We start from the raw sequence: 25,920 nt of genomic DNA, 5'->3' as shown, positions 1-25,920 counted from the left end.
CCCCGCCCTGCCCCTCCACACTGCCCCTCCACACTGCCCTATGCAGGCTGATTCTGCTGAGGCTCCTTCACTTGTACTCTGCAGGATTCCCAGTAGGTGGCGCCAAACTGCTGCCCACAACATAGCCTGTGGGCAGCTCAACCACTGTGTATGTGAAGGAGGGTATTGGAGAGGGTGCTTCCTTCCCCTTACCCATAGTGAAGACCAAGAAGGCTCCGCTCATTACTGCTGTCCAGTGCTCAGTGAGGACTGGGCTCTAGGTCTCCTTCAGCCCAGGCACTTGTTTGGGGGGTGGGATACAATGCAAGAGAGACCCCTACTCTGATTCTGAAAGAACGTGTTGAGTTTGGTGTTCTAGGCCTGGAGCAGGTGGGAAAGTTGGCCCTCATTGAAAACTGATGTGCCTGGAAAGCCAGGTGGGCTCAGGGAGCGACAGCTCCTTGGACAGCTGCTGGCAACCCGCAACCTCATTATTCTTCAGTGGTTATTAACTTAACATAAACGTGGTTGGGACATGGGCCCAATATGGTAGCAGGTGCTAGATGCATATAGCTATCTAAATTACTGTGAGTTTGAAGCCAGCCTGGGATACATAGCAATACCCTGATCAACAACAACAGTATTGAAGGGGAAAATCCAGTTTCTTCGTTCCATTAGCCACATTTCAGACACACGTGACTTGCCACTAGGCCGGCATAGAAGTGAGTATGTCAATCACTGGAAGTTCTATTGGGCACCATGAATCCGGAGCCCACTAGGTCTCCCACTGACAGGGTTTCATGTGCATGTCAGTGTGTACTGGACCCTTTACACACTGCCTCCCATGGATGTGGTTCTGAGAGGTGGGATCAGGCAGACCCAGTCCACTTCCTACGACTGACGCTTTGGCCAAGCCACTTAGTCTCACTCCAGCTGTGTTCATCTATGGGGCAGAGATAATACTGTCCAGTTGTCACGGTTATTATTAAATAGTAACGGGTGAGTCCCCAGTTCAGTTCTGCAGCTGGGGCACTCTCACGCTGGTTTGTCACCATGGAGACTTGTGTCTGGCTCACAGGAAGCTCAAGGCTTGATTCTTGTCCAGAAGGAGATGGCCGTCTAGGTGGAAGGTAAGATACAGGACATGACCAGCCTGAGACCGTTCTCCTAGGTCCCCTCTAGGATTGGATGTGGTCCTATGGCACAGGACCCCAGGAGAGGGGTCGTGCTTATGAGGTTTATGTGAGAGTGCCTGTGTGGGTTTTGGACCAACAGACATAATGGGGGGAAAGCAACCTCATGGCGTCGTGTTGGGCAGGCGAACAACGTAAGGATGGAGAGGGACTCAGAGGTTAGGAGGGAGGGCCTGAGCTGATGCAGTGCAGAGCAGGCCAGTCAGGGAGGGGGAAACTGAGAGGAAGATTATCAGAAACTAGGCTGCGTGGCTGCGGATAGGTAAGGCAGATGGTTGGGGTGCAGGGCTGGTACCGGGAAAGGCAAAGCTTCTGGATACAGAAGGGGGAACACTGTGGGTGTGTGTGGATTGTGCAGCAAAGGTGACGTCTCCCCCCTCTAGCCAGCACGCCCAAGGCTCCAGAGCTGAGGCTGACATCAGGCTGGCAGCAGTCAAGCCGGGAAAATTCTCGTCCATTTCTAGCGGACGCTTCTCCAGACCTTGCCTGTAAACACTATTTATTTTGGAAAGCAACTGCTCTGTTTTCAAATAAAACGTTGGGACATGCAGTATTGGATTTCCCTGATCTGACATTGACCTAGAAAAATGTGCTGGCAGAAACAGAAAATGTGATGCCCCACTGTGCTGGCAGGCGCAAGTGTCTCTGCTCTTGGCTGTGACCATAAAGGTTAAGAGGCAGGAAAGAGGGTGGAGCCTTCTCCCTGCTGGAAGCACACTCTTGCCCCAAAGAGGGGAACAGCTGAGGTCCAGGTGACAGAGTGGGCTTCTCATAGCCTGTGTGTGCATGGTCACGAGGAGCAGGAAGAGAGGTAACCAGTGATGATGGGGGTGGGCGGCAGAGAAGAAGCTAGGGAAGGGGGAGGGGCTGGGCAGGTACCCAGACCAAGAACAGCCATTGGATGTGCTGAAGGTGGACAGGGCCCAGTTCTCAGGAAAATGGCCAGTGTGGCTTGAGCCCTTGAGGAGGTCTGGAGTTCATTCCTGTCTCCCAAAGGACAGGCTTCTAAGGGACAGAGTGGGCATATCCAGTTTCGGGGGGAGGTCATGGCCTGTCATGGCAGGAGACTTCCGTAAAGGTGGGGTGGGACTGGGGAGCCAAGTTCACTACAGGAGCCCTGTGTCATAGTGGGAACACAGACATCTGGGCTCATCTGGGGCACAGGCCTGATCTCATTAACAAAGGAGACCCAGAGAGCCGTAAGAACCTCCACCGAGTCACTATCCCAGAACAGAATCCCCCTAGGCGAGCCAGGGACCTTATTCTGTGCATATTTCACAGTTTATACCAAATCCCCTTCATCAACCCCTGCTGTGGGATGAACTGAGATCAGAGGTATACAGTGCCTGGCTGGGAGCTGGGGACAATAAGGGCTCCATAAAGCAGCCTCACCACTCAGCAGCAGGGTATGACTTCATTTCTTCATTTGTACACTACAGATAATAACCAAATGTGCCTCACAGAACTGTTGGGGAGGGCCAGAGATACAGCCCGGTTGGTAGAGCACTTGTCTAACTTAGGATAGCCGGGCTCCATGCTTAGCACCATATGCACCGTGGGTGTGCTGGCCCACGAGTGTAAAACTAGCACTAGAGAGATGGAGGCGAGAGTTAAAGGTCATCCTCTGCCACACAGTTCAAGGCCAGCTTGGCCTACATGAGATCCTATCTCAAAAAAGAAAATAAGAACTGTAGTGATTAAATGAGCATAAAACCATCCAAATGGTGCCTGTGCGGAATAACCACTGCTGTTTTGCCACATTAAATATTATACTCACCCACATCGTCAGGTTTTCCTTTATTTCCTCATTTAGTGTGTTGTTCTGGAGAGTCTGCAGTACATCGAGTACTGGAAGTGCCCCAGGGAGCTAGAAGAGTCCAGCAGCAGGTAGTGTGGCAGTTCAACCAGTGAATCCCCTGACAGGAGCAACCTCAGCTCACGGTTTCAAGAGAGTGCAGTCCATCATGGTAGAGAAGGCAGGGAGGAACAGGGTGGCTCCCTCTGTATCTGCAGAGACATGGGGCAGTTGTTTCCCATGTGGAGGTTAGATCAGGAAGCCACGGACGGGATCTGAAGCAGGGCCAGGCCCTGTAGCACACAAAGCCTGCCCCCCAACTGTGCTTCACCTCTGCCAGCCATGCTTCTGGTCCCAAAGGTTCCACAACTTCCTAAAACAGTGCCGGCACCTGGGGGAAAGTGTTCAAACACCTGAGCCTGCACTCAAACCATAATAGTCCTCAGACCACCCATGCCTGGGTCCCGATCCCTGGATGTGGTGAACAGACTGGGTCAGGTGGCTGAGGAACTAAGGTTGCAGGGGAAAGGGAGGCTAGCCTGGGGTTACCAGGGTGTGTCCACCTCATCACGAAGCCCTGAGAAGGAGGATAGGATTGCAGGCCAACCAGAGCGCAGGTGGAAAACCTGATCGCAGAGGAGGCAAAGATCTGAGTGAGCCGACTGTGGCTTTGGGGATAAATGGGGGCCTGAGCCTAGGCATGTGGAAGCCATGGGACCAAGAAAGGGAGGGAGATGCAAAGGGACAGGCCTGCCCTTCATGTTAGCTTGATGAGACTGGACCTTCCAGAACTAAATAAATTCACATGGCTTTAAGCCACTCACTTTGGGGAGTTATAGCAACCAAGGGAAACGAACACAAACCCTCTGCACGGAGCTTGCATCCTTTTAAGGAGAGACACTAAGGAAACAGAAGGCGGGGTATACTGAGCACCAGGGTTGAAGCTGGGAGCAAGGGTCAGACCGTCTGACAGGCCATCCCTCTGTCCCTCCGGCTCAGCCACCCCGGCCTCACACCCCTGCTGTGTTCAGAGCTGCCCGGCTCTGGCCGGATGTGGAAGCACACAGAGGAGGAGGCTGTCAGGTTCCTGGGCTAGACAGCGGCAGGTGTGGCGTTTCCGGACCTGGAGTGGGTGGGGCCTGTGACCAAGGTCTAGGGTAATTAGCCTGTCCCCAGGTCCCTGGGTGGGGAGATGAGGAACTGTGATTTGTCAAAGCCTGCGAGCAGAGAAGGGCAAAGCTGGCAGGCAGCCCCAGTGTCTCCCAGGTCTCTGTGATTACAAGCTCTCATCGCTGTAATAAAGAGCACCTAGATTCCTCCCATTTGGAGGCCGTCAAACAGTGCTTGGGCTTGGCTTTCATCTTGCCTGACTGCGGGCTGCTTACCTAAGAAGCCTTCCTCTTTCATCTCTCTGGCCTTTAATTGGCAGGTCTGAGCCCAGGGAGACACTTCAGGAGCCCGCCAAGGCCTGACTCCAGTCAACCTCCCTGGCCTCTCCCTGATCACGTCACCACACAGGTCCCTGCTCCACCCTGGAGCAGACAGCTGAGCAAGGCCTGAGCTGGACAGAGAGGTACCGGAGAGCTTAACCCACCAGAGGGCCTGTGAGTAGGTGGGGCTTGTGGCTTGGCTGGGGTAATTAGCCTGTTTCCTGGTCCCTCGGGTGTTACCCATCAGGTCCCAAAGGATGATGCTTGTGGTCCATGTTCAGGAACTCAGGTGGGACACTGTAATTGGGAAGAACTATTTACACACGGTGGACGTTTTCATCTATAGGAACATGTTTAGTGTAGCTCCCCTTGACCTAACTTCACAGAGATATTCAGGAACGTGTGCAAACTGAGGCACATATGTGTCCCCTGTTCTACATGTATTAGAAGGGTCAGAGATTGGGTGGAGGCCAACACCAGGAGCAGAGCTTTTGCTCTGGCAGAAGGGAGACTTTACCTATTAGATTAAGGGGGCCAATACCATCGATCCTTGAGCGTCTGAGATTGTGATCCTGTTCGTTTGCCTCATTCTGGGGACTACTGGGGTGAGGAGGGTGGCACTCAGATGGAACGCTCATGCTGTTGGCCATAGCATGCCTCACGGCCAGGACCATCTAGGTCCACCTTCTTCAGGAGTGACAGCATGCTTCCAGGGTCAGCCAGCACTTGACCCCTCCCATCTCATTCTCCCACCCCTGAAGCTGGACCTAGCCCTGACCCACAATGGCTGTTCACTGTGAACAAGCTGACTGTCTCATGCCCTCAGAGTACCCTATCAGGGAAGCAGGGTGTAGGGGAGGGATGGAGGGAAGGAAGTTCTCTCTGAGAGCAGGCCTAGGCAGCTGGCTTGGCCAGCCCATAGCCTCAGTCTCCCATAGTTACTTCTCAGCCTAGGCTGCAAAGTGAACTGTAGGCCAGTCTGGGCTACAGAATGAGATCTGTGTCAAAAAACAAACACACACCCAGACTTGGAGTTTTTAGGGGGGTGGGTGTTTGCTGTGGGTTTGTGCTTGACAACAGCTGGAAGTCACCCAATGTCACTTAGGTGACACAGTGGCTGAATCCTGGCCTGTCCTCTGCTCTCATGCACATATTCCTAGAAACCAGTCTAAACTTTCATGTCTGAAAGTTAGATGCAGTTTATTTTTAAAACTTGACCATATCTTTTGTCATCACAAGTGATGTTTATATTTCAGAAATAAAATACGCTTAAAAAATAAAAGTAGCCGGGCGGTGGTGGCGCACGCCTTTAATCCCAGCACTCGGGAGGCAGAGCCAGGCGGATCTCTGTGAGTTCGAGGCCAGCCTGGACTACCAAGTGAGTTCCAGGAAAGGCGCAAAGCTACACAGAGAAACACTGTCTCGAAAAACCAAAAAAAAAAAACCAAATAAATAAATAAATAAATAAAAGTAGCCTCAAATCACTGGTTGGGTCTTTCCAGCTTTATTGAGGTATAATCAACAAATGAAAATAATATATGCAAATATATTGGTGCAGGCCTATAATCCCAGCACTGGGGAGGTAGAGGCAGGAGGAATGGAAAATTCTGAGCCACCCTGGGTGTGGAGAGAATTCTTTCCCCAGGGAGATGTAAACCACATCTTTCCCTTTCCTCCAAAGCAACAATGAACCAAGACCAGACCACCACAGCTCACCCTGAAGAACCAGGGAGTTCCCTGGGCAGGGGTGAAGTGTTACTTACAGGAGTGTGAGTGGCCCCAGAGCACTCCCCAAAAGAAATTCTCCCCCTGCTTGGGTGACAGCTTCCCCATAGCCACATAGATGGAGTGCCCCTGTTAATCTTTATTAACTATGTACCTTATACTTTATATACTTCATACAGCCTATACACTTTAGCATTTCCCTAAACTCCTAGGTCACGAACAGTTAGGGCAGGATTGCACATAAATGTGGGAGGGAACAGTGAAAATCTCAGGCGAGGGTCTACCGACTCTCCCCACTTGCTTCTATGAGGGAAAGCTCACGGCAGAAGATGTCCATATGGAAATAGCAGTATGCATACATGCATCTGGTCATACCGTGTATAGACTCATGCATTCACAGTGAGGACTCAACTGTCACAAGACAGAGGCTGCAGAGGTGGCTTAGTTGGCAGAGTGCTTGCTGAGGAAGCGGAGGACTTTAGACGTGGTGGTGAGTGCCCGTGACCCCAGTGCTGGGGAGGCAGACAGGAGGAACCCTGGGGTTTCCTGGACAGACCGTCTAGCCAACTCTGTGGGCTCCAGGCTCAATGAGAGACCCTGTCTTAAAAGATAATGTAGAGGGAAACTAAAGAAGGAACTCAATGCTGACCTCTGGCTCCCATACACATGCACACACATGTATATATGCACACACATGAACACATGCACACACACACATATGTGTACATACACAAATATTTGTATATAAATTCATTTTACTCTTGGTGAAATTTGGCCATAAGAACAACTTGGTATTCTATCCTAAGCTGTGACCCTGGTCCTTAGAAATTCCTTGCAAATACTGATTTTAATGTTCACTGTTCTTTCAGAAGGCTTACCTATTCTTTTTTTTTTTTTTTTTTTTTTTTTTGAAAGGGTTTGTCTATGTAACAGCCCTGGCTGTCCTGAAAACTCATTCTGTAGACCAGGCTGGCCTGGCCTCACAGAAATCCACCTGCCTCTGTGCACCTTCCCCCCACACACACACACACACCCCCGCCACTCCGCCAAGTGTTGGGATTAAAGGCATGTACCACCACCACCACCCGGCTCATCTATTTTAAATAAATGCATTGTTTCTAAGCATTTAGAGTGCTTCCAGTTTTTCATTAACTTTTAAAAAAGCATTGTTATGAATTTAAGATATAAGTTTTTGTGTACATGTTTGCTGATGTCCTTAACATGAATTACTTGGTTCAAGGTAAGAAATATAACTTCTTTATAGCTAATTGAAGTATAACTTACATGATGTAAAATCCATCCTTTGTAAGTACAGAATTCAGTGACTGTTAAACTAAGTCCATGGGCTGGCGAGATGGCCCAGTGGGTAAGAGCAAGCGCTGCTCTCGCAGAGGACTGGAATTTGGGTCCCAGCACCCATATCAGGGTCTCCCAACTGCCTGAAACTCTAGCTCTGGGGGATCTACTGCCCTCTTCTGGTCTTCTTCAGCACTGCATGCACATGCACCCCTCCCCCCCACACAACACAATTTAAAATAATAATAATAATAATAATAATAATAATAATAATAATAAAAGGGCAATGCAGCCATCTAGTTTTAGAATATTTTTATAGCTTTAGAATATTTTTATCAACTAAAAATGTTTCCTTATGATCATTCATAGCCAAATTCACCTCTTCCTTAACCCCAGGTAACTATAAATCTACTTTCTTTCACTAGAAGTTTGTTTTTTTCCATATGAACAAATTATCTGTCTGTCTTCCTTCCTTCTTTCCTTATTTCCTTCCTTTCTTTCTACCTATCATCTATCTATCTATCTATCTATCTATCTATCTATCTATCTATCTGTCTGTCTATTATCTATCTATCAATCTACAGGGTCTCACTGTATAGCTCAGGCTGGCCTTGAACTTGTGATTGTCCCACCTCAGCCCCCTGAGTGCTGGGGTTATGGACATGTGCCACCAAGCCTGTCATTGACTACTTGGCTGATTGTGGCATGGGTGTGTGTGTGTGAATCTCGGGCCTCACACATGTCAGACAAGTGCTTATCACTAATCTATATTCCAGCCCCCCCCTTTTTTTTTTGGTTTTTGTTTTTTGAGACAGGGTTTCTCTGTGTAGCTTTACGCCTTTCCTGGATCTTACTCTGTAGACCAGGCTGGCCTCGAACTCACAAAGATCCGTCTGCCTCTGCCTCCCAAGTGTTGGGATTAAAGGCATGCGCCACCACCACCCGGCCTTTTTTATTTTGAACAGAATCTCCCTGAGCTGCCTAGGTTGGCTTTGAACTTACTCTGTAGCTAGGGCAGGTCTTGAATATTCGATCTTCTTGTCTCAGCCTCCCTAGTAGCTGGGATCCCAGGCCTGCAGCACCAGGCCCAGCTTTGATAGTAGACATCCTGGTAAAGATGCTGTCAACATCTCTGTGTGATTTGGATTGACAGTTTTCCAGGGACTAGTCATGCTGAACGTCATTTGCATTTCTCCTTTGGAAGAATATCTGTCTAGATCTTTTACTCGGTTTAAAAACCAGTTGTTTGTTTCACTGGTGTCAGAGTCCTTCCTTCTAGAAACAAATTGCTTAGCAGTTCTATGATTTGCAGGGTTCTCCCACTCTACACCTCCCCACCTTCCCCGGCCTCTCCCCCTCCTCTCTGTGAGTGTGTGTTTGAGATGAGCTCTCACTGTGTTGTCCAAGCTGGGCTTAAACCCACGGGAGTCTCCAGAGTAGCTCTGTCCATCCTTTGGAGTTCTTCTCAGGGAGTGAGTGGTACATCTTTGGCTGCAGCATCTCTGCAGGACGCCAGGTTTCCTTTTAGATTCTAGAGTCTACTGCAGGCTGTCTCTTCCACCTCCAAGAACCTCTGTGGTCATTCTAGTGGGAGCCAGGCTAAGAGTCACTGAAAGTGGAAATTTTCCCAAATGAATTGCCGATTGCTTACAGCTTTGTCTCTCCCACCCCAAACAGTGTTAGTGTTGAACACAAATGTGGTCCAGGGACTGGGGAGAGGGCCCAGTGATTAAAATGCAAATGCAAGCTTGAGATCTAGGGTTCAAATCCCAAGAGCTCACATAAATGCCAAGTAGGTGTGGCAGCCTTGGATGTAAGATGAGGGAATCTCCAGAGCTGGCTGGTCAGCTGGACCAGCCATAGTGGGTGACTGTGGGTCAACTGAGAGGTTTTACCTCACTGGATGAAGTGGAAGAGTCATCGAAGATGATTTCTAACATCAATCTCAGGTCTTCATGTGCATGAGCACACACGCACACTCACCTCCCACCCCCACACACATGTGCCTACATACATGCAAACATGTATACCCAATACATAAGCAAGCACACATCAGACCTCATATTAAAATGGAAAAAGAAAGGAAAAACAAATGTGGTCCAGTTCCTTGGCTCCCGGAATGGGGTTATCAACCTGGCCCCCTGTTCAGAGAGTTCTGATGGGGGGTTCCTGTGCTAACAGGGCCTGGATAGTAGATAGGCAAGCGGGCCCTTCCCTCCAGAAAGGCTAATATTGTGTGCAAATGGAGGCTGCTTGGGTCTTGGCTCCAGAGCGGGTCTGACACCAATATCTCATGCCTCCCAGGCCACTTTTAGATGCAAGGCTGCTGGTGTGGGGACCTTGTGAGGCCAGGTCTCCCTGGCTGTGAAGTCATTGGCATTTCATGGAGTGAGGGAAGATTTTACAGGCACTATGCTGAGCTGGGCTCTGAACACAGGCCAGGCAGTTATGCAACGGGCCTGGAAGGTACAGCATGTGTGGGTATGGGAGGCAGGTGCAAAGAAGGAGAGTCCTTAGCTCACTGTGATTGGGGTGCTCTGGCCCCATCCAAACACTGCAGCGGGTGGATCCTTCCAACTATATACTCCATAGGTTTTCCTGAAAGTCATTAGCTACTTATCTCATTTTCCGTGTGTGTGTGTGTGTGTGTGTGTGTGTGTGTGTGTGTGTGTGTGTGTGTGTATGTTTGCGCGCGCATGCACGTGCATGCGAGCGCGCCCACCGCGTGTGTTTGTCCCCTCCCTTCATCCTCTCTACCAGAATGCAAGCTTCCTGAGAATGGGAACTGTATCTGCATGCTGTTTTGCATCCAGACATAGTGGAGGATAGCCTGTAGGTCCTGAGTTCTCTGCTTCTGGAAATACCCAAACATCCATTCACTAAACAAATTGACAATTTGACCTCTGCACCTGCTCAGGTCTCCTAAGTTCACTGGCAGCCTCAGAGCCCCGATGTTCAACTTCATACAATGAGCATGGTTGCACACATCTGGGACAGGGCAGGGAGCCGTCTGGGCCCGCCCACACTGGGTCCAGATGGCCTGGCTGTTGGCTCCGCCTTGAGGTCAGCTGCTTTGACCTCCAGGTGGCCATCCTTTATTGTCCCCACTGCGGAGCCTTTCTGTGTACAAGCCCACCTCTCCTGTCCTTGGGATCCCCCAAGGATTTGAAAGCAGGAGCATGTGCTGTCTAGGACAAGGTGTCCCGTGTCTTTGAGCTGTCTCTTTTGTGACAGTGACACCTTAGTCACTATCCTTACAAGGGTGCCAGTGAGTCACTGCTTCCCTACCAAGTGATGTCTTGGAGACCGCAGCGAGTCTTGGCAGTCTGCAGATTTTGACATGGTGCCCTCCCCCACTGTAGCCATGTTCAGGTCACTTTAACATTCAGACTTGTTAGTTAGAAGAAGAGTCAGTAAGTTAACTGAGGAGAAACACCCCCCACCAATTTTATTTTTATTTTATTTTTGAAGCAGGCTCTCCTTATGCATAGCAGGTTGGCCTGGAACTTAATACATAGCCCAGGCTGGCCTAAGACCTGCCAATCAATACTCTGAAAAATGATCATGGCTTGATGATGGAGAGATAGGAGGCAGGAGGAATTTGGAGCACTGCTTTAGTTTTAAAAACAAAAAAATAGTAAATAAAAAAAATCAGAGTTAGGCCTGGCGGCACAACATTTGGAAATAAAGGCAGAAGGGTCAGGAGTTCAAGGTCATTCTTGGCCACACAGCAAGTACAAAGCTAGTGTGGACTTCATGAGACCATGTCTCAAAAAGTATTTTTGTTTTAGGAGAGCCAGCCACACCTAAGTAGGTCCTATTGATTGCTGTACACGCTGTGCAAGCCTGGGGAGCTGAATTCAGTCCCCAGAACCCACACAAAGGTGGATGGAGAAAACCGACTCCATAGGTTGTCTTCTGACCTTCATAAAACATCAGGTCCACACCGACATGTCCACACACAGACATAGGATAATAACAATAGTAATAATAATAACAGCCTTTGACCTGGCTGGGTGGTTGGGATTCAGGGAACTGTCAAGAGTCACTTGGAAGATAAAGGTGACTTTCAACTGCACACTGTCACAAAACCAGAAGAAAAAAAAAAAACAAAAGCAAAAACAAAACCTTAAAAAGGCTGGTTATTTGAGTATCCATGCAGCCTGCCCCTCTCCTAAGGGTGAGAGAAGCCACATTGTGGATGTACAGAGCAGTTTCTTGGATCTCCATCCTAGCACTTCCTATCACCGCCTACCTTTGGGATCTAGGACTCTGGCCGTGGTCATTCACTCCGATCATGAGATCCTCACAGAGACAAAGACAGATTTTTATTTGGGGGCATTTATTCCTACTGTAAAGTGAGTCCCAGCTGGGCCCGGTTGACACATACCTATAAATCTCAACACTCGGAGACTAAGGCAGAGGGGTCTCACATTTGAGGGCAACCTGAGGTACATTGCAAGACTATTTCACAAACAATAAATGTCCTACACTCAAGCATCAGATACTTCATGGGCACACTTGGGAACCCCAAAGTACAGATTTCTCAATTCTCCCCAAGTTGTGAGTCCCAGTTTGGGTGCCAACCTCTTGGTGCCTCATTTTCCCCACTTTTCTCAGGGTGGTTGCATGAGGGCTAACTTGAGGGGCTCACAACAGCCACTGTTGTATAAACAATGAGAGGTTCAGGGTATCCTGTGGACCCTGGTGTTGTTCCAGAAGGTATGTGTCAGGGAGCTTGTGAAATTTGAGGACCAAAGGCCCGGTGACCACAGAGCACCTTGTCCCCTGCTGTCTTGGTACGCACTCACTGTACCCTGGCTTCCCAGCTTTTTGAGATGTCACACTTATCACAGCCAACGTCAGTGGTATCATTAGGTAACATTTATAGCTGTGACCGTGGCACTGAGGACCACAGCACCTCTGTGATCTGGTCTATTTCAGTCGAGTCAGGAGGGGCATCTGACTGAAGTGGCTCATGTAGCCCAAAGGTTGGGCTCTTGGCAGGTATCTGAGTGCAGGGCAGCGTGGGCTCTTATCCCAGCTCTGCTGAGAATGGCCAATGGCTGTATGCTCTCTGTGCTGACTTTCCTACTAAAACTCAACTCCCCATTTATAAATTGGAGTTAATACCTGCTGCCATGTGGAGCTATTATTTTAAAGCAACTATGTCTAAAGAGTCCTGCTCCATGCTTGGTGCAAAACAAGGTTGTTGTAACAAGAGTGTCCTACCTCCTCCAGGGGTTCCTACCTGGCAAGGCAAAGGTGTGAGCTACTCTGGACAAGACTCCCTTTCCACCCAGTCTCTGCATACATTCTCATCTGTGCAGAGCATCAGCATCAACCCAGCATCCGCTTCAGTTCTCTACACTAGTACCAGGGACCAGGCTCTGTCCTCTGCTGGCAACCACAGGAAACCTCACTATTGTTTTAAACAGGCACACAGTCATCTATGCAGGGCTTCTCAAAGTTTCCCATTCCCAGCTCCTTACACCTAAGACATTTTTACATGACCCCAAGTGTACAGTGCTATAGAACAGAGGTGCAAAGCAAACATTTACTGACAACAAATCCTGATGAAATTTATTTAAAAACAAGTCTTTGGGGGGCTGGGATACGGCTCAGTTGGTGGACTGTGGTCCCCTTATGCATAAAGCTCTGGGGTTGAACCCAGAACCACATAAACTATGTGTAGTGGCACACATGCCTGCAATCTGGCACTTGGGAAGTGGACATTTAAGAATCAAATGTTCGAGTCCATTCTTGACTACATAGCGAGTTGGCGGCCAGCCTGGACTACTTGAGATACTCAGTCTCAAAGTCTAAAACAAAACAAAAACCCCAAACCCAACAATTCTTTAGTGTGTGTATAATTTTAACATAAAATGAAGAAAGCAAATTTTTATACTAATGAGAAGGATGAACTTGTTTGTTTTTTCATAAGGACTCCAATACAGACTATTTGAGGCTGCAGACACAAAGCATCTTCAACATTTTTCAGAGTTAATCAATATTTTGGTTTGATTTTATGATCAACGCTGAGAACACTACTTCACACAAATATATAGTGCCTAATGGCAGAAGTATATTTAGGGCCATTTCAGAAACTGCTGGAAATTCTGCCCTAATCTCAAATTAATATTAATGGATCAAAGTTTTGTTTTTGTTTTCTTTATGAAACTCAAGCCAGCAACTCAACCTAAAATTTTAAAGATTTATTTTTATTATTTTAAATTATTTGTATTGTGTGTGTGCGTGCGCGTGCGCCTGCATGTGGGCAGTATCCACAAAGACTAGAGAGAGTCATCAGCTCTCCTGGAGCTGGAGTTATAAACGGTTGTGAGTTGCCATGTAGGTGCTGGGAACAGAACTTGGGTCCTCTGAAAAAACAAGTTCAAGATGGAATTTTTAAAATCTAACATTCTAATTTGAGTACCAAAGATAATACTAATTTGACAGTTGCATGCTGAGGCATGATGGTAGGAAAAGATTAAAAGTCTTTACTCTCCACAGTTAAATGAATGTGTTTCTGTAAGAGTGGAAAACTGTACAATAAAACACCGTAGTTCACACTAACAGTAGTCTCAGATGTGAGGCAAAATGTATCAGGCAGCATTTAGAATGTGTATGACTTTCAATCAATTTTTGATCATAGTGCATACAGAAACCTTGTACTATTTTCAATTTTTTTGTGGTCCATACATGTTGCAACTCATATTTCAAGAAGCTGGGATCTAGATATGGGGCCTCTGGTCATTTAGTTGTAAGGACAAGTTTGGAAAATTGGTTACGTCTTTCCAAGACCACAGGATCTTTCTGCCTAGCTGGGTCCACTTCCCACTCTCTCGGTCTCCTTCCTCCTCCTCCTCCTCCTCCTCCTCCTCCTCCTCCTCCTCCTCCACAGCACTGACATCAAATGCAGGGTCTTACACACGCAAGGCAAGCACTATACCCGAGTGACATGCCTGCAGCCCCGCACTTGGGAAATGGGAACTGGATCCCTTTATTGGATTTGGAATCACCTAGGAAACACATCTCTGGGTGTATCCTTGAGGAAGTTCCCAGAGTGGTTTAGATAAAGGGGGAAGACCTGTCCTGAAGACATGATCCCATGGGCTGGGGTTCCAGGCAGAATAAAAAGAGGGAAAGAAGGAGAAGAGAGCACTAGCACTCATCTCCACAACCTGGCTGTGGACATGTGAGAGGCTGTCTCACACGCCTGCCACCATGCCTTCCCCTCCATGATGGACTGTAGCCCTTCCAACCGCGAGCCCACGGAACTCTGCCTTAAGTCATTTCCCATGCTGTTGTCACAGCAACCAGATTTATTTGGTTCATAATTCTGGCTAAGAGGTTGAACACCCAGTGAGGCCTTTGCTGCATTATTACATGGCAGGAGGCATGGGGTAGAACCAAGAGAAGTAGGAGGGCTGAACTCAGCCTTCAGGAGGACTTCTCTATGTTAACGAATCCACATGTTAATGAATCCAGCCTGTGTTAGTGTTCTCTCTCTCTCTCTCTCTCTCTCTCTCTCTCTCTCTCTCTCTCTCTCTCTCTCCTCTTTCTTTTTTTGTATCAAAAAAAAAAACAAAACATTTTTTGAGACAAGGTTTCTCTGTGTAACAGCTCTGGCTGCCCTGGAACTTGGTTTGTAGACCTGCCTTTGCCTCCTGAGTGCCGGAACTAAAGGTGTACAGCACCACTGCCCACCTTTTTTTTTTAAGATTTATTTTTATTATTTTAATTGTGTGTATGTGTGTGTGGTATGTGTGTGTGTGTGAGGGATATATGCACATAAATGCAACAGCTCACAGAGGTCAGAGATCTCCTGAAGCTGGGGTTATAGACAGTTGTAAGCCACCTGATATGGGTGCTGGGAATCCAACTCAGGTCCTCAGGAAGAGCAGTGTGTGCTCTTAACCACTGGGTCATCAGCCCCTCCATGTTAGTGATTTGAATGAAGGCAGAGTTCTTGCAACTTAATTACTTCCAAAAATCCCACTCTCAGCATGGATGTATTGGGGATTAACTTCTTGTGATGGCTAATCTTGGTTGTCAACTCAACATGGACTAAAGTCATTTGGGAAGAGGGAACCTCAGTTAAGGAATTGCCTCCAACAGATTGGTCTGTGGGGGTATTTTGTTGATTAATAATTGGTGTGGAGGGACCTAGCTCACTGTGGGGGATGCTACCCATGGGCTGGTGGTCCTGTGATACAAATGAAAGCAAGTTTCTCTGTGGTCCCTGCTCCAGTCCCCACCTCCAGGCTCCTGCTGTGAGCTTCTGCCTTGGCTTCCCTCAGTGGGGAATTGACACTTGTAAGATGAACTGACACGTTCTTTCCCAAGTTGCTTTTGGTCAGTGTTTTATCACAGTAACAGAGAAACAAACCAGGACAATTCCCAATTCATTCACTTTGGGGACACATTCAAATCGAGGTGAGTCACATGGTCAAGCCTGAATTTAAGGATGGAGAAATAGACTGGATTTCTTCATGGGAGAGGTGGCAAAGTCATTTCCTAACTATTCAGGGTGGAGTGGGGTGGGCGGAACCCCAGCAGTTTTCTGAAATGTTGGTTCAGCAAGGTTATGTGGCACTCGCTCTGCCTCCCTTGATGAAGGCTTCAGTCTCAGGCCCTTACAGGCACTATTAGTTACTTGTTTGTTGTTGTGACAAAAGCAAGTTAAGGGAGAAAGGGTTTGTTTTGCCCCACAGTTCTAGGGATACATTTCATCATGGCAGGGAAGTCATGGAGAAAGGTGTGAAATGGCCGGTCCCATTGTGTCCATAGTTAGCAAGCAGGAAGATGAATGAGGGTACTCAGCTTGCCTTCTCCTTTTTATTCAGTCCAGGACCACAGCCAAAAGAATGGTGCTGCCCACATGTAGGTAGGTTTTCCCACCCCAGTTAACCAATATAGAAACTCCTTCATAGTTTCCGGAGGTGTGTCTCCTAGGTGACTCTGGATCCTGCCAAGTTGACCATCAGGATTAGCATTAAGATTAGCATAGGATGATGTCAGCAGCTCACAGAGCTATCCAGGCACAGGCACTCTTCTTCTTCTTCTTCTTCTTCTTCTTCTTCTTCTTCTTCTTCTTCTTCTTCTTCTTCTTCTTCTCCTCCTCCTCCTCCTCCTCCTCCTCCTCCTCCTCCTCCTCCTCCTCCTCCTCCTCCTTCTCCTTCTTCCTGGATCTCAATCTTTAGTCCAGGCTGGCCTCAAACTCATAGAGATTTGCCTGGCTCTGCCTCCCAAGTGCTAGGATTAAAGGCGTGTGCCACCACCGTCCAGTGTCAGGAATTCTTACAGCTCATGGCAAGGACTGGGCGAAGGGCATGCAATTGTTAGTTGGTTATGTCCCAGTACTGCTGCAACCAAGTTGGGCATAATGGGTGATCTAAAGTCATTGAAACGTACCTTCTACACTTTAGAAGGCTAGAAAATGAAGGTGCAGAAGGTGTGTTCCCTCTGAACACAGAAACGGACCCTTTCCTTACTTCCTCCTGGCCTCTGGTATAGCTTGACCTGTCTTGGCTGGTGCTTCGATCCTTGTTTTATCCCAATCCTCGATCTTCAAGTGACATCTTGTGGTGTCACATTCACATCTCCCCATCATGTGTCTTTCTGCCTCCCAGTGTCCCCTTTTCATAATGATACCAGACACACTAGGTTAAGTCTCTCCTTAAGGACCTTATTCAACTAGATGACTTTTATAAACTCTGTATTTCTGAATGAAGTTGTATTCTGTGTTAGCTACCTTTCTTCTTCTTCTTCTTCTTCTTCTTCTTCTTCTTCTTCTTCTTCTTCTTCTTCTTCTTCTTCTTCTTCTTCTTGTGACCGAATATCTGACAAGAAGCAACCTATGAGTGGGAGGCTTTGTTTTGGCTTACAGTTCAATGGGACACAATCCATCACAGCTGGAGCACAAGGCAAGGGGTCCCATTGCATCCTCAGTTAGGAAGCAAAGATAATGTAGATAAGATGTGCACCACAGTGTCCCACTCCCTCCAGCAAGGCTCCATTCCCTATAGGTTCTACAACTTTCCAAAACAGCATCACCCACTGAGGACCAAGTATCCAAACACATGAACCTATGGAAACATTTCACATCCAAACCACAACACATTCCATAGTATTAGCAGTTAGGGTGTTGATAGACCATTTTGGGAGAGCACAATTTAGCCTAGAGAACACAACCCTAGCTTAGAATACTGATTCTTTGAGATGAGCTAGATATTAGAGGAAGTTACAATGGACCCTAAAACTGTCAAATGGGTAGATAGATAGGTAGAGAGATAGATGAGTAGGTGAGGGTATGGATATGTGGATGAATGAATATGTGGATGGATGGATGGATGGATGGATGGATGGATGGATGGATGGATGGATGGATGGGTGAATGAACTAGTAGATGAATGGATGTGCAGATAAATGGATGAATGAATGAACATGGTATACTGGGTCCAGGTGTGCTTTGTGGTGAGGCTGGAGTGCAATTTTAGCTGTGGAACTCATAAAGGATTCTGGGCACTTGTGCCTTCAGCTTATGGCAGATTATTGATGGCGGTTACGACTTATCTCTGGGTGAGACATGCAGCCCCTCCAGGAGAACTAATGCTGTTCCTCTGAGAAATTTGACTGCTCATGACATGGTGTCAGAGAATGCAGCACCATGAAAAAGCCAAGCCAGCTAATACAGAGGCTTAACAAGGAACCACCCAGTACCACTCCTTACACATATGAACCATCATCACCAGGGCAACCACAGGACAGCAGCATGCTACCTAGTAGCAATGCTTCCCTTCCCCCATGTCCCTTTTTCTTCTGTTGCCAGGGGCCCTGGGGACCCAACTGCCTTTTAAGGTAGCTGTGGGTGGAATGATGGGAGTTCCTGGAGTGGTGGACAGTTCTACTCTTAGAACTTAGTGGTATTGCCATTTTATATTATTATTATTGTTTTGATGCCAATGGGGGATGGCCACAGTTTAGAAGAGGCACTGAGTTCCTTTGAGGAGATGGGGAACAGGATGAAGTGGGGGTTCAGAGTGCCTCTAAAAGCAGAGTTTAAAATCCGTTTAGAGATTCATGGTCATGGATCTTCTGAAGGTTGACAGTTATCTCCACAGAAAGTTGACAGTCACTTTTAACTATGACTTTTAAGGATTGCTGAGGATGTAGATGAGTTGGTAGTGTCCATGCCTAGCATGAAGAAGCCTCAAGTTCGATCCCCAGCACCATATAAACTGAGCATGCTGGTGCACACTCAGGGAATAGGGGTAGGGAATCAGAAGTTCAAGGTCATCCTTAGCTACATGATACACTGGAGCCCAGCATGGGCCACATGAGACCTTGTCTCAAAAAAACAAAACACAAAAACCAATAAAGACTGCCATTTTAGCCGATGGACTAGGGATGAAGGTGGTAGCCCTGATGCTCTGAGGACCCCCTCCCAGTGCTGTGAGCATTTGGGGCTGTTAAATGGTACACAAGAGACAGAAAGAGGAAACCCAGACATGTGGCATTTCTGCCCAGAGCAGGGACACAGAGAGAAACTGCCTGTCCCCCACCACCCACCTCCATCCAGTTGGACCCCTGCTGCCCCAGAAAGACTTAACTTTATTTGTCCAGAAGCAGCCACTTGTCTTGGTCACTGTCCTGGTTGATGGTGTCCTCATCCTCACCCCTGTTGCAGGTAGGACCCTCTCTCCTCTTTCTGGTTCTTTTTCTTCCTCCTCATCTTCCCAGAAGATGGTTGGATCGCTGAACCATGCATGTGATCACAGCCCTCTTGTGTGGGACATCCCTCTGTCCTGTCTCTAGTATGTCACTGGAGATGCAGACCATGGCAAGCCTCCCCACTAAAGGTTTCAGGTGGGGGTTTAAGAGTTACTAATGCCATAGACAGACAGACAGACAGACAGAAGGGCAGCAGAATGGCAGGGGCTCCAAGGAGAGTCCAGGTCATAGAAACAACATGGTGGGGTCTCTGAAGAGAGGAGTGAGCCTGCACAGTGAAGGGGTTAAACTCTCCCACCCTCACAACTGAACTTAGGTTTCAGTTCTCTGAAAAGGGCAAAACCGGTGTCTCTCCCAACAAAGGGCCATTTATCCACAAGGCCCTTGCATTCAGGGTCCAGGGAGAGAATTAACACAGGTCTAAGTCAGCTTCACAGTGTCTCAAGGACAAATCCTGCAGCCCCTTCTGCGTCACGTCTTGACTTGCCCAAGCTTGTGGAGGTATGTCCAAAAATGATAAGACTAAACCCCAGCCAATTAGAAATATACTAATGTAACTGCTGCTTGCTTAACCAGTTATGTATGAGGTGATCTAACTGTCCCTGCTACTCCCCGTAACTGTGTTTAAAAGGAGCCTACATGTTCCTCTTGGGGTCATCGCCATTTTGTACAGATGAACTCCCCCACATGCATGCTGGAATATTAATAAACGCTCTTTGCTCTTACATACTATTTGAGTCTGGGGTCTTCCTTCAGCATTTCCTCGGACCCTGTGACAGTAGAAATGGGGGGTCTCTTCTCAGGCCAGAGCATGGAAAGTTTCCCAGTATAAATCTGTAGCTAGGCTGTCTGATTTCTAGGCGGGAGGCAGGGAAGGGGCAGGGAGTAGGATGTGTGGGCACCAACACCTGCTTTGTTAGAAACTCACTTCCTGGGTGACAGATCGGCCCTGGGGAGTCTGTTAGCTGGCAGGGGGGAGGGGGGTGCAGAGAGATAAGTCTTAGTAGGAGGCCTGTTTGTGTCAAAAAACAAAAAACAAACAAACAAACAAAAAAAAACAAAAAAAAGGCAGTGGCCTTAGCAGCAGCCAGATTCTAACTTTACCTTCTTACATCTACTCCGAGGCTTCTGATTTATGGTGGGTTTGGCCAATGTGGTCAGGGAGGTGAGAGTCAAATTTGGCTTCCTCATGGTATAATAATCCATCCCAGGCCACAGCTCCTCTCAAGGTGACCTTTAGCTAACTCCCAGCGACTTTCTTCCCTCAGTCCCTCTTGCCCCATCATTTTCATGCTCCTTTCTCTGCAGACGGTACCATACTACACGGTTAGCTCTCAGTCAACTGTTCTTCGTGAATGCTCCCCGAGTTCTCCAAGAGGAGATCTGCTGCTTTGTGCTGGGCCCCTCAGTGATTTAACTCTCCCAATCAAACCCTTCTGTGGTTTCCGCAGGGTTTAAGAACAGTCCGTGGTGAGGTGAGGATCTTGGGAAGGAGGTCTCTCACCGTGCAGCTCCATCTGGCCTTGCCCCTAACCCCCTACCCCGGGCTTGCCACTGGCCAAGACTCACTGCAGAACTGAATCATCAGGAGCCTCTTGCAGAAATTCCTGTTCCTCACACTCTTCCTGGGGTCTGTGCACCCCTCTCCTTCCTCAGCCTCAGGAAGCATGGCTGTGTTTTAAGGCCTCATACAGAGGTGCCAATGGTCTGGAACAGGGCCTGTGGACTGGGAAATAAATACAGGAGGAATGAGCAAGGCTCAGTAGATGTCTGCTGAGTGAGAGTTTCTGAGAGCCGTGCGCTTTTCTTCAAGGTCCAGTATCACTCAGAGGCATGTTTATGGGCAGACATAGCTGAATGCCTTTTCTTTTACTTATTTTATTTTGAGACAAAGTCTCTGTGGTGGTTTGAGTGAGAAATGTCCCCATAGGTTTGGGTATCTGAACGCTTTGGTCTTCAGTTGGTGATGTTGTTTGGGGAGGTTTTGGAGGTGTGGCCTTACGGGAGGAGCTCTGTCCCTGGAGGCAGGCTTGAAGGGTTTAAAACCTTCTCCACTTCCAGCTTGTTCTCTCTCCATTGTGCCTATGGTGGAGGAGCTAAGCTTCCCAACCATTTTGTCTGTTGCTTGCTGCCACAATTCACCACCCTGAGGACCCTTCTTCCTTTGGAACCTAAGTCCAAATAAACTCTTCCTTCTCCAAGTTGCCCTAGTCATGTGTTTTATCACCACAACAGACAAGTAACTACTACCGTCCTTTCCCGTAGCTCTGGCTGACTTGGAACCTACAGGTAGAACAGAGTGGTCTTGAACTTGCAGCAATCCTCCAGCCTGTCTCCCGAGGGCTGGCATCACAGGCTTTTGCTGCCCCCACCATGCCAGTCTGTACGTTTGAGGGAAAGGCTTTGATGCCTTTCCTCAGGCATCAAATGTCACCCTCAGGCATCCAGTGTCACCCTCAGGCCCGCAGTTTCCTGCTTTGCATTTTAGGGGTGAACAGCAGAGTGAGAGCCAGCTTCTGAGTGCAGATCAGCATGAAGTTATGTAACCCTGATCAAAGCTGGGGCAGGAACACAGGCACGGTCCCCATCAGCGGCTCTGATGACTCCTGGGTGACTCACTGTTGGAAAAAGAGAGCGGGAGATATTCTATGTAATCAAGAAGAAATCCTTCCTGTGGGACATTCTCCCTGGTAAATAGTCCCCTGCCAAGAGCCTCTGTGAGCCTTTACCCAGCTGCAGAGGTGATGGGGGCCAGGGACTGCCTGGAGCTTCACCTGAGGGGATGGGCTAGCAGACCTGGGGATACTCCACAAGGCCCCCTCAACCAGGGGGAACAGCCAGCATCCTCTTTTGTTCTATGTCTGGCTGCTGAAGAACAAATTTCTAGAAGAAATTCTGCCAGCTCTGCTGCCTGGTGGGTCCCTGGGTGGGGGTTGGGGGGTGTGCTAAGGGAAAGGGTTTGGTGTTTTTCTTTTGGGAGGGAGAGGAGGGGGAGGAGGAGAGAGGAGGAGGGGGAGAAAAGGGAGTTGGGGGGAGGGGAAGAAGAAGGAGGAGGAGGGAAAGGAAAAGGGGAGGGGGGAGGGGAGGAGGAGGAGCTTGGCTAGAGGTGTTTCTTTCAGATGCTCATTGCTTCAAAATCCATCCTCATAGCCCTAGGGAGAGAGAGTTTGTGCTAGGTGCCCACACCCCTTTTCCTGCTACCTCCAGTCCTACTCCCCAATATCCCATTCCCCCCAAGACTCAGTCTCCAGGTCTTCAGCAATGGCTAAAGCTAGTTTACCCCTGACTAAGCCTGACTCAGCCATCCCTGATGGCGTCTTCTGGACTTTTACCCTTCCCAGGATGTAATCGCGTATGCTCTGTGGGCAGACAATCTGGAACGAATTTCCTAGGATGGAAACCAAATGATTATAAAAATAGTTGGGCCAGATTGCTGGCATGCACCCCAGATCAGGAGTAGCCCTGGGATGTCTGGGCCCAAGTTGGTGCTTGACGACCTAGGCTCTTACCCACTCTCTTCCACCTCCTCCACTCAGGGTGCCCATGTGCTCCAAATAGGAGCTGAGGGTGGTGTGAGCTCGGGCATCTTCTGGTAGACTCTGAGTATTTATTTCCCCAGTAGCCAGGAAGCCACCTGGCTCAGAACAGGTACTCCTTGACCACCTGGCCTGCCTGAGGTTGGCTTGGGAGGCCAAAGTTCCTAAGGAGATAGCTTGGAATGAGTCATCTCCCAGAGGCTTTATTCAAGGGACAGAGTCCCCTTGTTTGGGGACTGGGGAGTGGTAAGGCCGATTTGAAAGGACTTTAGTCTCTGGGATGCTGGGATGGTGGCCACCGGAAGATGAGTTTTTCAAATAGAACTTCCTTTTCCTCCTTTGTCCCTGGAGAGCTCAGGGTCTGAAACCCGTCACCCCACTCCTTCACCAGAGACTGATGAAGAGGGATCAACTAGTCAGAGTGGCCAGAAGTTGGTGGTTGTGATGGGTGATACTGATTGTCAGCTTTCCAGGATAATATAGGACAACTGAAGAGACAAGCCCCCGGGTGCGTCTGTGAGGGATTTTATTTTATTTTATTTTTTTAGATTAAGTGAATTAAGTCAAGAAGACGCACCCTAACTGCAGATGGCACCATCTCATGGCCCGGGTCCCAGACTGCACATAAAAGGAGAATGCTAGCTGAACACCAGCCTTCGTCTCTCTCTTTGCTTCATGACTACAGAGGCCATGTGCTGGACCAGCTGGCTCACCCTCACACGATGGAGTGAGCCAAATAAAAAGAAAGAAGCCCTCCTTTCACGTGGCTTTTGTCACAGCAAGAAAAGCGACCAACACTGTGGCCTTATGGAGAGCTTTGGCAATGGAGACCTTGACACATGGTCCAGGGCATTGGTTTCGGGCCAGGGACACAGGAAGCAAAAAGGCTTTGGGTGGAGCTTTGCCAATCCCTGGGCAGAGTCCCCTCTTGCTCCCTGGGTGCAGGAGCTGCTCATGCACCTGTGGGCACAAGCATTCAGCTGATCAAAGAGCTCCCATCAGATGCAGCCGATTAGTGCCCGGGACCAGCCATGCATGGGAAGGACTGAGCATGAAGGGTTTTTCTTTGCACAAACCAAAGTAAAGGCAAGGATGGAGCTCTATGGGGAGGATCCTTGAGCATGGCTGCAGCTGGAAGCCTCAGTTTGTGGGGCAGTGAAATCACCGTATATGGCTTGAGAGGAAATTCTCAGCAAAGATGCAAATAGGTCATCAAGTAATGGCAAAAATATGCAGCTGAATGGATGTGCCTCTGCAGTCTCTGTGGCTCCAAAGGCTGAGCAAACTCCAGGACTGAGAGCTGCAATCCACAGAGGACAGGGACAAGAGACTCTCCCTGTGTCCCCCAGCCAGCCTCTAACCTCCTCTTCCTATCTCCCCATTGGGATCTGCCCCTAGTCTGTCCAGCATCCCCATCCCCAGTGGCGGAGACCAGACAGGGACAGGAGATGGCTGGAGACTCTTGCTGGTGACTAATGCAATACTTGAACAGGAAACAGACTGCAAAAGACTTAGGAGAGGCTATAATTAGCTCCTGTCCTAAAAACACTCACTTGGGAAGAAATGGAATTAACATACTGGGAGGAGGAGGAGGAGGAGGAGGAGGAGGAGGAGGAGGAGGAGGAGGAGGAGGAGGAGAAGGAGGAGGAGAAGGAGGAGAAGGAGGAGGAGGAGGAGGAGGAAATACAGCTTCCAAACAAATCCAGGCATCATCCGGAAGTGAGCTTTCCTCCCAGGCAGCACTCCATCGGGCCTCAGAAGATCAGCAGCACTGAGTGTGTGCTCAGCTCTGCTCCAAGTCGACCCCCCAGCCCCGCTTGTTGCCAATAAGATGTCCTGGATTGTCTGTGGTTCTGGGTAATCCAGCTTCATAGGGACCATGATATAACATGATATACATGAAGGATTGAGATTCAGAGTTCAAGAGTGTGAAGGCTCTTGCTTGGGGACATTATGACTTGTATGTGAAATGTTCTTCACAGGCTCCTGTGTTTGAGCACCTGGTCCCCAGCTGATGGCACTGTTTTGGGAAATTGTGGAACCTTTAAGGGCTGTGCCCTAGAAGAAGGAAGTGGATCTCTAGTGGCTTGCCATATCCTTTTCAACAGGTTCCCCTCTTGACTTCATGTCTTTTGTTATAGCCCACTGAGTATAGTTATATGTTCATAGGTGTGAGTCTACCCACTAGAGCCTGGAAACCTACCAGTGGCCACATCCTTAAAGAAGATTGGTTCACCATCCCTGGTGCATGAGCAGGCTTTTTGGAGCCCACTACCTATGATGAGACACCTCGTGCAGCCTTGAGGCAGGGGAAGGGCTTGGACTTGCCTCTACTGGATGTGTCTCCCCATGGGAGGCCTTGCCTTCTTGTGGAGGGGGAGTGGGGGATAGGTTGGGAGGGGGAGGCTGGGGGGGGGGGCAGGAGGACGGAAGAAGGGGATCTTTGATTTGTGTGTAAAATGAATGAAAAAAATTTTCTTAATTAAAAAAAGAAGATTGATTTGCATTGCTGTGACAAAATGCCTCACAGAAGCAATTTCAGGAGGGAGAGGTTTGTTTTGGCTTACAGTTTGAGAGTGCATAGTCCATTAACATGGGAAAATGTGCAGATGGCCCACTGCAAGAGGAGCAAGTGGCAGCTGCTTTGGATGGAGTGCTAACTGTAGAGCACAGACAAAAGCCTTCATTTAACCCTCAAGGCCCTCCTCCCAGAGGTCTGCTGCCTCCATCTGGATAGTTCTGGATCTCCACCTGCTCACTCTACCAACTGCCAACAGCTCTTCAGTAAGGGGTGGGGCCTGGGGGATGCTGGCTGGCTTATTCTTGTGCAGGTAACCACAGCTGCTGTGGGTTTGTGAGTACAATAGCCATGTCTAGATGGCAGCATGTCACAGCACTCCTCCCATCCTCCAGCCCCCTCTGAGCCTTGGGGCACTGGTGAGGGAGTGGGGGAGATTAACAGAGATATCCCATTTGGGGCTCAGCATTCTTGCCAGGTATTTGATTACAAAAATGAGATAAAAAATAACTAATATCCTGGACAAGTGGAAAGCTGAAGCAATGATGTTTTAAGAAAATCTCCCATATGAGTGCCTCAGTTTCCCCTGTATATCAGCTTGAATCCAGTGATGGAGGAGAGAGAACATCAGAATTGACCTTGGATACAGTGCAGCTTGGATAATACTTGTCAGGGCACTCAGTTACTTAGAGTGGACATGTGGACATTTCTG

The 25,920-nt window shown here is 48.6% G+C and overlaps 1 long non-coding RNA gene across 1 annotated transcript; it reads left to right on the top strand.

Annotated features, from left to right (window-relative positions):
• The first annotated feature begins 1,016 nt into the window (after nucleotides 1-1,016).
• On the top strand, nucleotides 1,017-24,267 carry LOC128125460 (uncharacterized). Its single transcript, XR_008223165.1, has 3 exons — nucleotides 1,017-1,109; nucleotides 4,397-4,571; nucleotides 23,239-24,267. It is a non-coding gene; the product is annotated as an uncharacterized LOC128125460 (long non-coding RNA).
• The last annotated feature ends 1,653 nt before the right edge of the window (nucleotides 24,268-25,920 follow it).

Source organism: Peromyscus californicus, unplaced genomic scaffold, assembly GCF_007827085.1.
Source record: "Peromyscus californicus insignis strain IS unplaced genomic scaffold, ASM782708v3 Scaffold_4__1_contigs__length_199733344, whole genome shotgun sequence".
NCBI lineage: Eukaryota > Metazoa > Chordata > Mammalia > Rodentia > Cricetidae > Peromyscus > Peromyscus californicus.
This window is presented reverse-complemented; position numbering and strand designations above follow the sequence as displayed.